The 13,601-nt window shown below is 41.8% G+C and overlaps 1 protein-coding gene across 1 annotated transcript in view; it reads left to right on the forward strand.

Moving 5' to 3' along the window:
- The window catches only part of DTD1 (D-aminoacyl-tRNA deacylase 1), a 175,835-nt gene that overhangs the window by 60,200 nt on the left and 102,034 nt on the right, over window positions 1-13,601 (forward strand). The window lies entirely within an intron of this gene.

The following is a 13,601-nucleotide window of genomic DNA, read 5'->3' on the forward strand; positions in this document are numbered from 1 at the left end:
TGTTCCTTTTCTCCCCAAAGGTTGGATGGTATTGATTCTGTTTATTGCAAAGGTTAGTCAATTTTAATTACGGCCTGCTTGCAAAGCTATTCTTCAGAGCTTACCCATTCTGTTCTATTTCTCCATGCCAAAGCTCTGGGAATCACACTGGCCCATCTCCAGAACCTGTGTATCTCACAGTTAGAAACATTGTCTGTGTTTGACAGGCTAGAAAAAAATTTTTTTGGGTAAAAGGTTGGGTTAATAAGGAAAGCTTCAGTTTTATACATATGTAAGTAAAAATGTCTTACAGTGTTAAAAGAACCTCCTTTTTTGAGAAGTAATCAATATTAACAGTAAGATCACTTTATTATTTTAAAAAGTAATCATGACTTGGAAAATGAATAAATGTTTATGGATCATGCTTCTATATCTTATTTTAAAATATAAGTAATTTAAAATATAAAGTTATTTCAAAGAGTGTTTTTGATTATTAGAATGTTTAGCTATGTTATGATTTTCCATTTAAATTTAATTTCAGTAAAAACAAAACAAGAATCCTGAGTTTTAGGGGTCTACAATATAGTCTGGAAAATGAGAGTCCGTTGGGAATGCTTCCTATTCAATGTCTTTGTTTTTCAAACAAGGTCACGAACTCTCTTAAATTAATCTACGTACAAATAGCTTCAATTCCCACTGGATTTATGTGAGTGATTATAGAAGACTAATGAGTTAATCAGTGGGCAGCCCATTCTAACCACTGATGTACTATACCAGTTGCTTTATCTGTCTGGGTTAGTTTTCTTGCCTCTTTTAGTGAGCGTAATAATTTCTGTTTATTGCAGTTTTAATTACAGCAGTTTTTCTGAAACAGACATTTTTAAAACTTTGTATTATAGAAAATGTCAAACTCACATGGAGAGAATAGTTTAAGAAACTCCCAGGTACCCATCATCATGTGTCAGTAACCATCACAGAAAATGCACATTTATTGGGTATCCCTGTGCATGGCACAGCTGAGGGCACTTCTGATTGAGAGTCCAGTTGGAGAGAAGTGTGGGCAGAGCACACATCAGATGCAATGTGTGGGAACCACAGAGGATAGTTCATTGAATGGCTATGTTCTTTCCCATTTGATGGGCATTTAGTTTGTTTTCATTTTTTTTCTAACACAAACTGGCAGTGTGGCAGTAAACGTTTGTACATAAATCTTTGCCTACTTGTGTGAATATTTCTGTAGGATAATGGAGAAAACATCTAAATACAAAGGAAGCTTGGATATTTTCATTTTCCACTATGAAGATGTCATTATAACCCGATAAATTTTAGCACTTTTTTTTTCTTGGAAGTTCTAGGTTAATTATTCTCAATGGAAATATCTTTATTGGGATTATCTTAAGAAATGCTAGCTGCCACAGCAGACCCTCAGAAATGTCTGTGGCTTAACATGATACAAGTTAATTTCACCAAAGTACAACATGGGTAGGTGGGAGTCTACTTCGTTTGCTGACTCAGGGATCCAGGTTCCCTCCAGGTGGTAACACTGGCCTCCCTGGGAGGGGAAGAGAAGGATGGAGGCACCTTACCAACTCTGGTGCATCACCTCTGTTCATGTTCCCATCTGAATCACTCACTGCATGGGATGCTGAGAACGTTGGGGAGCACTTAGATGCTGGGTGAGCACTGTGTCTGCTCCCGTCCTACACTTGTCAAGGAAGGGGCCATTGTATATTTGACTTCCCTGGCCCCAGGTAGCACGCACCCAAACACTAGAAGTGTTTGCCCACCTGAGAATAAGAGGTTTGAAATTAAGCTGAGACACTCCTTGTATCTCAGTTCTCTTCTTATGTCTTTTTTATTTATTTATTTATTTTTTCCCCCAAAGCCCCAGTAGATAGTTGTATGTCATAGCTGCACATCCTTCTAGTTGCTGTACGTGGGACGTGGCCTCAGCATGGCCAGAGAAGCTGTGCGTCAGTGCGCACCCGGGATCCGAACCCGGGTCGCCAGCATCGGAGCCTGCGCACTCAACCGCTAAGCCACGTGGCCGGCCCAGGTTCTCTTTTTAAATATAGTCATTTTTCAACTTTTCCAAGTATGTTCTGGAAAACTGGCATCAGAGCCTTTCAAGGAATAGATTTAGTGTTATTTAAATTTTAATGAAAATATTCTTTTTGTTGCTCCTTTAAATGTATTTTATTTTTAATCTTTTTTATTTTGAAATAATTTTAGACATATAAAAAAGTTGCAAAAGTAGTACACAGGATACCTGTATATCTTCACCCAGCTTCCTCTAATGTTAGCATCTTTCATATCCATAGTATAATGATCTAACCAGGAACCTGAAATGGATACAATACTAATCTATAGATTTTATTTGAATTTTGTCAAAGGCAGTACTCTTATAACGAAAGCTAGAGTTCTCAGGTTCCTGTTTGCACATCCCCATCACCGATGGGTGGTCTCTTTTTGCTCACGGGTACCCCTTACTTTACAAATGAGCAGGATGAACTGAGAGTCCTCCCAAACAACCCCAGTCTGGGCCCCACACTGCTGAGTAACATGTAACCTAACATTGTAGTTTATGAATTACTACTCTATTGAAAATATGCCAAAGAAATAAGGGGAAGGAAAGCCTTTCTTATTTATTAGACAATAGACTAAGACCCTCCAATAGTTTTGAAGACTTTTAAGATAAATATGATCTAAAACTCTACTTTGATCATTAGTTTTCCATAATTTTCTCTCTGGCCACAGGTAGTACCTTTAACCTTAATTAATTGGGTTATCCAAATATGGGCTTGGACACAAAAGGGTCAGAGTGAGGGAATCTAGATGAATTAACAGGAAATCATTCTCACTGCTGCCTTAATTCAAGTCTAATGAGTGCCTGGAATCTTGTAAAGAAATAGGGTATATTAGACATCTACTACTGTGTAATAAAATACCCAAAACTTAGTGGCTTAAGACAACAATAAACATGTATTATCTTGTACAGTTTCTGTAAGTCAGGAATTCAGGAGTGGCTTAGCTGGGTGCTTCTGGCTCAGGGTCTCTTGTGAGGTTGCAGTTAAGGTATCAGCTGGGGCTGCAGTCATCTGAAGGCTTGATTGGGACTGGAGGATCTGCTTTCAAGATGGTTCATGTGACTGGCAATTTGGAGTTGGCATTGGCAGGAGGCTCAGTTCCTCTCCATGTGGGCCTCCCCATAGGGCTGCTTGACATGACTTATGACATGGCATCTGGCTTCCTCTAGATTGAGCAGTTCAAGAGAGAGCAAGGCAGAGGCCACAACCTCCTTTAGGACCTGGCCTCAAAAGTTACACACCATCATTTCCAAAATATCCTGTTGGTTACACAGGTCAGTGTGGCAGAGGAGTACACAGGCCTGAATACCAGGAGGTGAGGATCCGTGGGGCTGTCTTAGAGGCTGACTACCACCATGGGAGATAGAAAAGAAGTGACAAGGCTCTGTGACACTGAATTTGTCATTTATTGAAAAGATAGCATTAATTAGAATTACATGTTAGTACAGGTTTGGTTCTTGTGGCCATGGAGGTGTTTGGGATTTTAATAAAAACAAAACAAAACCAAGAACCATAAAAAGAAGGTGGTCCTCTTCTGTGTTGAGGTTTGATTGGCGGAAGTAGAGATTTTTGAATCAGAGGACTTGGATTCCAGTACTGACCTCTGCTTCCTGCAGGGTGGTTGTGGGATACTCTGTGTCTCCTCAGACAAAGGGGATGATGATCCCTGCCCTGTGGACCCCACAGGCTGTTGTGAAGGATGAAGTCGTGTGGGAGGGGATGCATGAGTTGTGCAATGTGTTATGGGAATATTAATTATGATAATGAGGAAGATTTAAAAAATGCAGTGAGGGGCCAGCCCAGTGGCATAGTGGTTAAGTTCGTGTGCTCCACTTTGGTGGCCTGGGGTTCGCATGTTCGGATCCCGGGCACGCACCTACGCACTGCTTATCAAGCCATGCTGTGGCAGGTGTCCCACATATAAAGTAGAGGAAGATGGACATGGATGTTAGCCCAGGGCCAGTCTTCCTCAGCAAAATAGGAGGATTGGCAACAGATGTTAGCTCAGGGCTAATCTTCCTCACTGAAAAAAAAAATGCAGTGAGATTTGTTCAGTACTTAAACCTGGAAGCAACTGAGTGTGTATATATATATATATATTTTATTTTTGTGAAGAGATCAGCCCTGTGCTAACATCTGCCAATCCTCCTCTTTTTTTTTTCTGCTGAGGAAGACTGGCCCTGGGCTAACATCTGTGCCCATCTTCCTCCACTTTATATGGGACGCCGCCACAGCATGGCTTGCCAAGCAGTACGTTGGTGCGTGCCCGGGATCCGAACCGGCGAAGCCTGGGCCACTGCAGCGGAGTGCACGCACTTAACCGCTTGCACCACGGGGCTGGCCCCTGAGTATATTTTTAAGACCAAATATTTTAGGATTGAGGTTTATTTTTTTTGTGCTGGATAAAAATACTGGTCACTATGAGTGCCTTTATTACGAGGAGCTAACTTCAAAGCCATGAGGTTGGCGGGAGGAGCCTTCACAGTTCTGTAAGGAGTTTAAATCCAGGCGACACCTCCGTTGGACTTTTCCTCAAAGCCTTTCCAATCTAGATTTGGGCCTTCCACCTGATTTGCCATCTCCACTTGGCCAGTCCTGAATTTTTGCCTCTGACTTCTTTTCATGGATCAGTATGTCAGATCTAAAGATTCCCTTCTGGCTCTTTCATTGTGGGGAGGTGAGACTGCACTCAGGAGCCTCACCCTAATGGTGGTTTGAGGTCTGTGGCTGAATGTTTGGGGCTATGATCTCTGAGTTCTAAGCGACAGAACTTGGAGTAATGGCTAGAAAGTGAGTTTAACATCAGGCAAAGATTTCTGAAAATCCACATTATAGGTGGGAAATCTTGAATTATCATAAGTATTTGGTGCCCAGGGTTTTAAAATAAGGTATGCTCTTTAGTGTTCTGTCTGTCTACACAAAGATATTATTTATTAAGCCCCTTTCCGTGGATATCTGGGGGAAGAAGATTCCAGGGAGAGAGCATAAAGGCCTGAGGTGTGTGTGTATTTTCTTAAAGATTTAATTGTAGTCTAAATATTAAACTGTAGCCAGTCTTTCTTCTATTTATACTTAATTTCTGATAATTAAATGCTTGTCATGCTTTATGTCTTTGCAATAAATATTAGTAGATGAAAGTGTTGACGAAATTTGACTTTCTTCTCTGAAATGAAGGAATTGGGCCATCCAGTTTCGTTTCTTGGTGGCCACTAATGATTTGTAATTTGGGCTCGACTCCAGACACACAGGTAATTTTATTAGTAAGAATATAAGAAGAGGAAGATTCATGATTTTACTATTTGTTTTTCTTTTGAATTTTTTCTTCCAGCTTTATTGAGATATAATTGACATATTACATTGTGTAAGTCTAAGATATACAACATGATGATTTGATACAGTTATAGATTGCAAAATGATTACCACAATAAGGTTAGTTAACACTGCCATCATCTCACGTAATTATGAGTTTTGTGTTTTTTTGTGGTGAGAACTTTTAAGATCTACTTTCTTAGCAACTTTTAAGTATATAATACAGTATTGTTAACTGTAGTCACCGTGCTGTGTATTAGATCCCCAGAACTTATTTATCTTAAAACTAGAAGTTTGTACCCTTTGATCAATACCACCCGCATCCCCCATTCTCCTGCCCCTGGCAACCGCCATTCTACTCTCTGTTTCTATGAGTTCAGCTTTTTTAGATTCCACATATGTGAGATCATACAGTATTTGTCTTTCTCTGTCTGATTTATTTCACTTAGCGTAACGCCCTCAGAGTCCATCCATGTTGTCTCAAATGGCAAGATTTATTTTTCTTTTATTCCATTACATATATATATATCATGTTTTCTTTATCCATTCATCTGTTGATGGACACTTAGGTTGTTTCCATGTCTTGGCTATTGCAAATAATGCTACAATAACATGGGGTGCAGATATCTCTTTGAGATAGTGATTTCATCTCCTTTGGGTATATACCCAGAAATGGGATTGCTGGATCATATGGTAGTTCTATTTTTAATTTTTTGAGTAACCTCTATACTGTTTTCCATAGTGGCTGCACCTGTTCACGTTCCTACCAACAATGCACAAGGGTTCCCTTTTCTCCACATCCTCACCAGCATTTGTTATCTCTTGTCTTTTTGATGACAGCTATTCTAACAGGTGTGAGGTGATATCTCATTGCGGTTTTGCTTTGCATTTCCTTGATGATTAGTGATATTGAGCATCTTTTCATGTACCTCTTGGCCATTTATATGTCTTCTTTGTGAAAATGTCTATTCAGGTCCTCTATCCATTTTAAATATTGGATTATTATTAGTATTTTACTGTTGAATTGTGTGAGTTCCTTACATATTTTGGATATTAACCTTTTTCTGATATATGGTTTGCAAATATTTTCTTCCATTCCATGGGTTGCCTTTTCATTTTGTTGGTACTATTTGTTTTTCATATCCCACTGATTAAACATGATTGAGTTAAAAGTATTTATGTTTCTATTTCTCTGAGATAATATTTATTAATAAGTCCCATGTTAGTATCAACAGGGGAAGTTTTGGTGTAGACAGCTAACCCACTTATTGAAGGCTGGGACTCTGGTTAGCAGTTGAAGATATGACTGTGTAATGCACCATGAGCCTGCACTTTGAGAAGCAGCTCTCTGAGCCCCAGGCGTTGGTGTGGGATCAGACTCAACACTGTCTTGCTGTTTGGCTTTGGACAGGTTACTCACCTCTTTGTGTAGAAAGTAGGTCAAGCGCCGGGACTAGCACCTGGTACATTTTAGGCACTGAAAATGGAACTTTATTATTTGTAGTTCTGTTTAAGATGTCTGAATGAATACTTTCTTTAAAAAAAGAGGTAAGTACAGACAACACAAATGTTTATGACTGCTTTCTTAAGAAGAATTTATAAGTTTAAAATAAAGTCTTTTGGTATACCCAGCAAGAAAGTTTTAGAAAAGTGGAACATACACCTTTCTGGGATATAGTCTGATGGGTCAGATCCTGAGTCAGGTGCCAAAGAACTTGACCCAAAGCTGCGCCTGACTTTGTTGCCAGGCTTGCACCTTTGGCCTTGTTGCCCCCACTGTGACTGCCCAGACTGACATGGAGGTGGGTGGAATGGGGATGCTCTAATGTTTACCTGGCTTAGCAGAATGTTTCCTCCCTCCCTTCATGAGCACCTGCATCTACATGTGCTTTTTCCATTCCATTCATGATGTTTAATTTCTCTTTTCTTGTCATATCAACTAAACCTGAAATTGAGATCACTTAAACATCATTCTTTTAAGATTATGCCCAGGTTTATTTAATTTTCTTATGTTTCATGGGGGTTTCTTATGGCTAATTGAAAAAATACTTTTTATTATAAAGAGACATTTGTGTAATATAAAAAGACTTTTAAGTAGATGTACTACTTGCTTATTTTAGCAATTTTAAGAAAAATTGCAAACTATAAAAAAATTCAATAAATCCAGGAGACATAAAGAGAAAAGTAAATTTGACCAGATAAAAATTAACGCTCCTACACCATAAAGAAATTCAGAAGATAATAGGAGAAAATATTTTTAACATTTTTCATTTGAATTTTTTTTTTTTTGTGAGGAACGTTAGCCCTGAGCTAACATCCGATGCCAATCCTCCTCTTTTTGCCGAGGAAGATTGGCCCTGGGCTAACGTCTTTGCCCATCTTCCTCTGCTTTATATAGGACGCCACCACAGCATGGCTTGACAAGTGGTGCGTCGGTGTGCACCCTGGATCTGAACCTGTGAACCCCAGGCCGCCGAAGCCGAGCACGCGCTTAACCCCTACACCACCAGGCCGGCCCCTTAAATTGAATTTTTAAAGGAGGTAATTATAGGTTCACATGCAATGGTACGAAATAATAAAGAGAGATACTGTGTACCCTTCACCCAGTTTCCCCTAATGGCAGCATCTTGGAAAAGTATAGTGCAATATTACAGCTAGGACATTGAGACTGATAAAATCTACCCATCTTTAGGTTGAGGTTCTTTTTTTTTTTTGCCTACAGATATCCAGTTGGTCCAGTATCATTTTATTTCCCCCATTTGTACGCTGTGTCGAAATCAGTTGGACTTATTTGTGGGGGTCTATTTCTGGATTCTCTGTTTTGTCCATTGACCTTTGTGCCTCTCCCTCCACCATTACAACACTGTCTTGATGACTGTAGCTAGGTAGTAAGCCTTAGTTTTGGGTACAGTGATTCCTTCCACTTTATTCTCCTTTATCAGACTTGTTTTAGCTATTCTAGGGCCTGTGCCTTTCCATATAAATTTTGGAATAAGCTTGTCTGCATCTCCAAAAAGTATGCTGGGATTTTGATAGGAATTGCATAAAAACTCTACATTAATTTTCAGAGAATTAACTTTTTTACTATGTTGAATCCTCCAATCCACAAACATGACATGTATCTCCGTTTAGGAAACATTTTTTTTATTTTTATAAATGAAGAACTAATACTTGGAATCTATAAAGAGCACCTACAAATAAATAAAAAAAAGAAGGCCAAAAACCTATAGGAAACTGGGAAGAGGCTATTATCGGGCAATTCCCAGAAGAAATACAAATGGTGACTAAGGTTTGAAAAGATGCTCAGTCTCACTGATGATGCAGGAAATGCAAATTATAAGATCCCATTGTTTTGTCTGTTTAGTTTGGTAAAAATTAAAAATTGATAATATCAGTTGATGAGAGTACAAGAAAATGGGCACTGTGATACACCGTTGGTGGGAGCAAGCTGGTGAAGCCTTTTGAGAAGGCATTTAGCAATATTGATCAAAATTAGAACCAGACATAACTTGATTGAGCAATCTCACTTCTCTGAACCTCGCCTTCAGATGTCTGTGCACATGTGCATGAAGATATTGGTACAAGGGTGCTCCTTACAGTGTTATGGAAACAGCCAAAGTGCTGATCAGTAGAGGAAAGGTTAGACAAATATATCTTATCCATAATGGGGAATACTGTGCACCAGTTAAAAAGAATGAGGATGACCTATACGAACTGACATTTCAAATTAGATAAGAATAGAAGAGAAGTCAGATTACCACTGACCCTCCCTCCTTTTTTGGTTTTCTTTTTCTTTCAAACAGATATAAAACAGCCATTTGGTCAATTCTGACTTTCTTGTCACATTGTTGAACTGATACAGCTGCTTCAGATAATTCTGTTGTGGCTCAGGGAGGCTAAATTAATGAAAAATTAACTTTCCTTTTATGACTATGTTGAAGTCATTTTTATTGCTGTCCTTGTGTACTGGGAATGGGGGTAAAGGTCCAGGGCAAGGGAGGGGCTGAGCCTCAGGCGGGAACGCCGTGTCTGGCTGTGCCCAGCGGTCTTGTCCTTTCAGTTCCCTGGCCCTTTGTCATCCTACTCAGGTCAGAGGGGCATTGCTAACCCCTCTGAGGAACGGCTTTTCCTTTAACAAGGTCTTCATAGGGCTGACCTCTTGAAGATGTCTTGTTTTCATGATCCAGTTTGGGAGAAAAGGTTCATGAAAAGTATCTAATCAATAGTTGACTAAGTACCTTTGATCTATACTCCTATCAAAATGGATTACATTTAATTTAGTAAATCAAAATATTTATTTTTTCAAAAAAACTTCAGAACAGAGTTGCTTCTGTGAGCGGAGCTCATTTTCTGTATCTTCTTTTCCAATTAAAAATAGTTTATTGTGAATTATTTAAGACAAGGAGGAATAAGACAGTGAACACTGGGGTATCCACCTCCCAGCATAAGAAAGTGTTCTTTTTACTTGTAGATTCTTGAAGGTGTTCCTGTGAAGGGAGGACTGGCTGTTTTAATGCCCCTCGTGCTAGTGCTTTCTGATTGAATATTGACATCTGGGGCTCAGCTCCATGCTATTTCTTGTAGTGTCCCCTGTGACCTTTCGTTCATTCAGTATTCTTTGAGCATCTGCTGTGTTAAGTCTCTGTGCCTGGCATGGCCAGGCTGTTGAAGTCCTGCTTAGAGTGATAGGGGCAGCTGTAGACTACCTTAGACCAGCCCTGCCCATCATTCTGCATCTTCTTCTGGCCCTGCCGTGGCTTCAAGGTGGAGTCTGGGGTGGAGCCATGCTCCACAGAGCTGCTGGAGTCTGGTGTGGCACTGCTCACGGAGGCCACATTGCCCAGCATGGGGTCAAGACTGACACTGTGGTTGTTGGAGTCAGGCTGCTGGTGGCTGTCCAGGTGGCAGTAGATGCCCTCTACTGAGGAGAACTGCTCGGGGCAGAAGGGGCACTTGTGTTTCTGGTTGGTGTGGCCGTGGTGGATGTGGGTGAGCAGCGCATTCTTGTTGTCAAAGACCTCCGGGCAGTGGATGCACTGTAGGTCGGCCTTCTTGGAGAGCTGGGGGTGGCGGGTGAGCACATGTTTCTCCAGCAACTTGGTCTGGCTGAAGGTGTCCTTGCAGACCACCTCTGCCGACAAGTTGCTCCCAGTGTCCCGAGAGAGAAACAGGTAATTCTAGCCTATTTTAAGAGTTTCTCTGAGAGGAATGTCCACAGTGCTATGGCAGCGTGCACTAGTGTATATGTGTGTGTGTGTGTGTGTGTGTGTGTGTGTGTGTGTGTGTATGAGAGAGAGATATGGAGAGAGAGAGAGAAAGGATATATGTATGGGTAAGTGAGAAGGACATAGGACATTGAGGGACAAGCTTTTGCAAAGACATGGAGGGAGGGAGAGCATAGCGTATTAGTTATTTATTGCTGGGTAACAAAATACCTCAAAACTTAGTGGCTTAACTATATTTATTATCTCATATTGTTGCTGAGCATCAGGAATTCAGGAGCAGTTTAGCTGGGTGGTTCTGGCTCAGGGTCTGTCGTGGGGTTGCACTCAAGATGTCAGCCCAGGGGCACAGGCATCTGGAGGCTCAACTGGGGCTAGAGGGTCTGCTTCCAAAGTAGCTCACTCACGTGGCTGGCATGTCAACACCAGCTCTTGGCAGGAGATCTCAGTTCCCCTCCTCCTGATGCCTTTTCCTGGGTCCACTTGAATGTCCTCACAACAAGCTGCCGGGTTCCCCAGAGCAAGTGATCCAAGAGGGGGCAGGGTGGAAGCTGCAATGTCTTCTGTGACCTAGCCTCAGAAACCCCGTGCTGTCATTTCATAGTGCCCTATTGGCTGCACAGGCCAGTCCCATCCGTTGTGAGGGGGGGTGGGGACTACATAAAGACATGGATACCAGGAGGCAAGGATTATTGGGGCCCTCTTGGAGGCTGCTGCCACAGCATGGTCCTGAATCTGCAAGCTCGTCTGCATGCCTGGGGGCAGCTGTGATTGGGGGGAGTTGATTTGGCTAAGGATTTTGGTACAGGCTCTGGACACTGTTTTAAGCACTTTGTATTTTAACTTCAAAGTCTTGGGGAGCCCCGGAAAGATTTTAAGCAGGGAAATGACATGCTCAGTTTGCATTTTCAAACTAGAACTCTGGTAAAGATGTGGAGTGCGTTGGGGTGGGAGGCAGGTCTGTGATCCAAAGGCTACTGGTGGTGGTTTGTTTAGAGGCCCTGCAGGCCTCGCCCTCCCCAGGGCATCTGGAGCTGGATGAGAGTCCCCAGTTGCCTCAAATCCCACCTGCCCCTACCTCCTCCTCCATAAGGGAGACTCGGGCACACAGGCTGGAGGGGCTAGAGACTTAGTAAACCAGTGGCCTCCAGAGTGGGCTGTGGGCAAAAAAAAAGACATTGGGAGTATGAGAAGTAAATATTACCACTCTTATTTATATGTATCTCATTTTTAAAATGTCTGTTTTTAGGGCTATTTTATAATGCCCTTAGCTTGTGAGTACCACGGAAGATGTATGTAATTTATAAGTATGTGAATATGCATTATTGGGGGTAATGCCCCATGTCTTTTTACCAATGGGCTGGATGATCACTGAGTTTGGAGACCACTGATAAGAGGGAGGCTGGTCCTGGTGGGGGGGGGGCATCGGCAGTCATGCCCAGTGTCTCCTTTCATGACTTCCGTGGCTTTAATAGAGGCCCTGGCATCACCTAAGCACCGTCCTCAGAAGACCTGTGTTGCCAGGGCACCCGCTTAGCCCTCTGGTGATGGCTGGCACGCTCCACAAGCCTGCTGCCACCACTGTGGTGACCCAGGTCACATTCAGGAAGCCATCCTCAGGCATCCCCTGTTGTGAGCCGGATTCCTGGCAGCAGGGTCAGACCTGCATTCACCCCAGGCTCAGAAAGTATCGGTGGTTCTGCCATTTAGCTTTTCTGGTGACCCCTCTTGGTTTGTAAAACAGAAAGATGGTCCTTCTGTGCAGAGTGCCTCAGTAGAAGGGCCTCACTTAGTGCCTGGCACGTAGTATCCTTCTGCCTTCCCCTACCCTACATTACACACAACGGGCCAATACAGATTGAAGACTCCTTCCTGACTGGGTCCAAAGCCAGGATTCCAGGAGGCTACTGCTATCCCCTCATTTAGGCTCTGGGCCCCCCGTAACAAATTGAGTGCCAGGGAGATCTTGGTTTACCGAACTTCATTACACACATTCCGTTTGAATGGTGCCCCTGAGATAAAAAAGTAACCAGGAGCTCTAACAAGGTGCAAGGTCCTTAGCATTTGGGACTTCTGTTTCCAAAGAGCAGCAGTCTTGAGTGTTTGATGAAGTACCCATCCTTTGCAGCCTTTGTTTGCAAAGGTTACTTTGTGGTCTGAAATTTAAAAAATGAAATAAAATTCAATTTTCATAGTCTTTTCAATACCTTTGAAATATCTTTACAAAAGAATGTCTCTGGTCTACAGGGTTTGTTTTTATAATCTCTTGTATATTACTTGCAAAATGTGTCTTTTTAAACTATTTTATTTTGAAATAATTTTAGACTTACAGAAAAGTTGTAAAAGTAGTAATAAGAAGTTTCCGTGCGCTCTTCATCTGGCTTCCCCTAATGTTAACATTTACGTGAACATAACACAATTATCAAAAGTGAGAAATTAGCATTGGTACAATACCATTAACCATCTTCAACCCTTATTTGAATTTCTCCAGTTTTCCCATTGATGTCCTTTTCTGTTCCAGGATCCAGTCCAGGATCCCACATTGTATTTGTCATGTCTCTTTGGTCTCCTACGTTCTGGGACAGTGCCTCAGTCTTCATGTTATATTTTTGAAAATGTGTAAATCTGAGTTTATAGAAATCCTTTGAACATAATTTTGTTTTCTTCTCCAAGTCCCTGTGTCCCCAGCTATGACCTGGCCTCTTCTGCTGGGTCACAGTTGATTGTGTGCCTGGCACATAATAATTGCTCAGTAAATGGTGCTGCTGTTGTTTTGATTATAAATGAGGCATGGCCATTGCTATGCCACCAGTATTCTTTGCATACTTACGGAGGAGCTCATCACTGGACTCCTTACATGGCACCTGTGCGTAAATGCTTTCAGGTAACTCAAATTCAGGTTTCCAGATGCAGGTGTGAGATGGGAAAGTGCTGCAGACTCTACGTCACGAGCATCTGTTTTCAGTCTCAGGACGTCCGGTGCCGTCGTGGGGGCTGGGCTGCT

This window comes from Ceratotherium simum, chromosome 21, assembly GCF_057802395.1.
Source record: "Ceratotherium simum simum isolate JZ-2026a chromosome 21, ASM5780239v1, whole genome shotgun sequence".
Taxonomy (NCBI): Eukaryota; Metazoa; Chordata; class Mammalia; order Perissodactyla; family Rhinocerotidae; genus Ceratotherium; species Ceratotherium simum.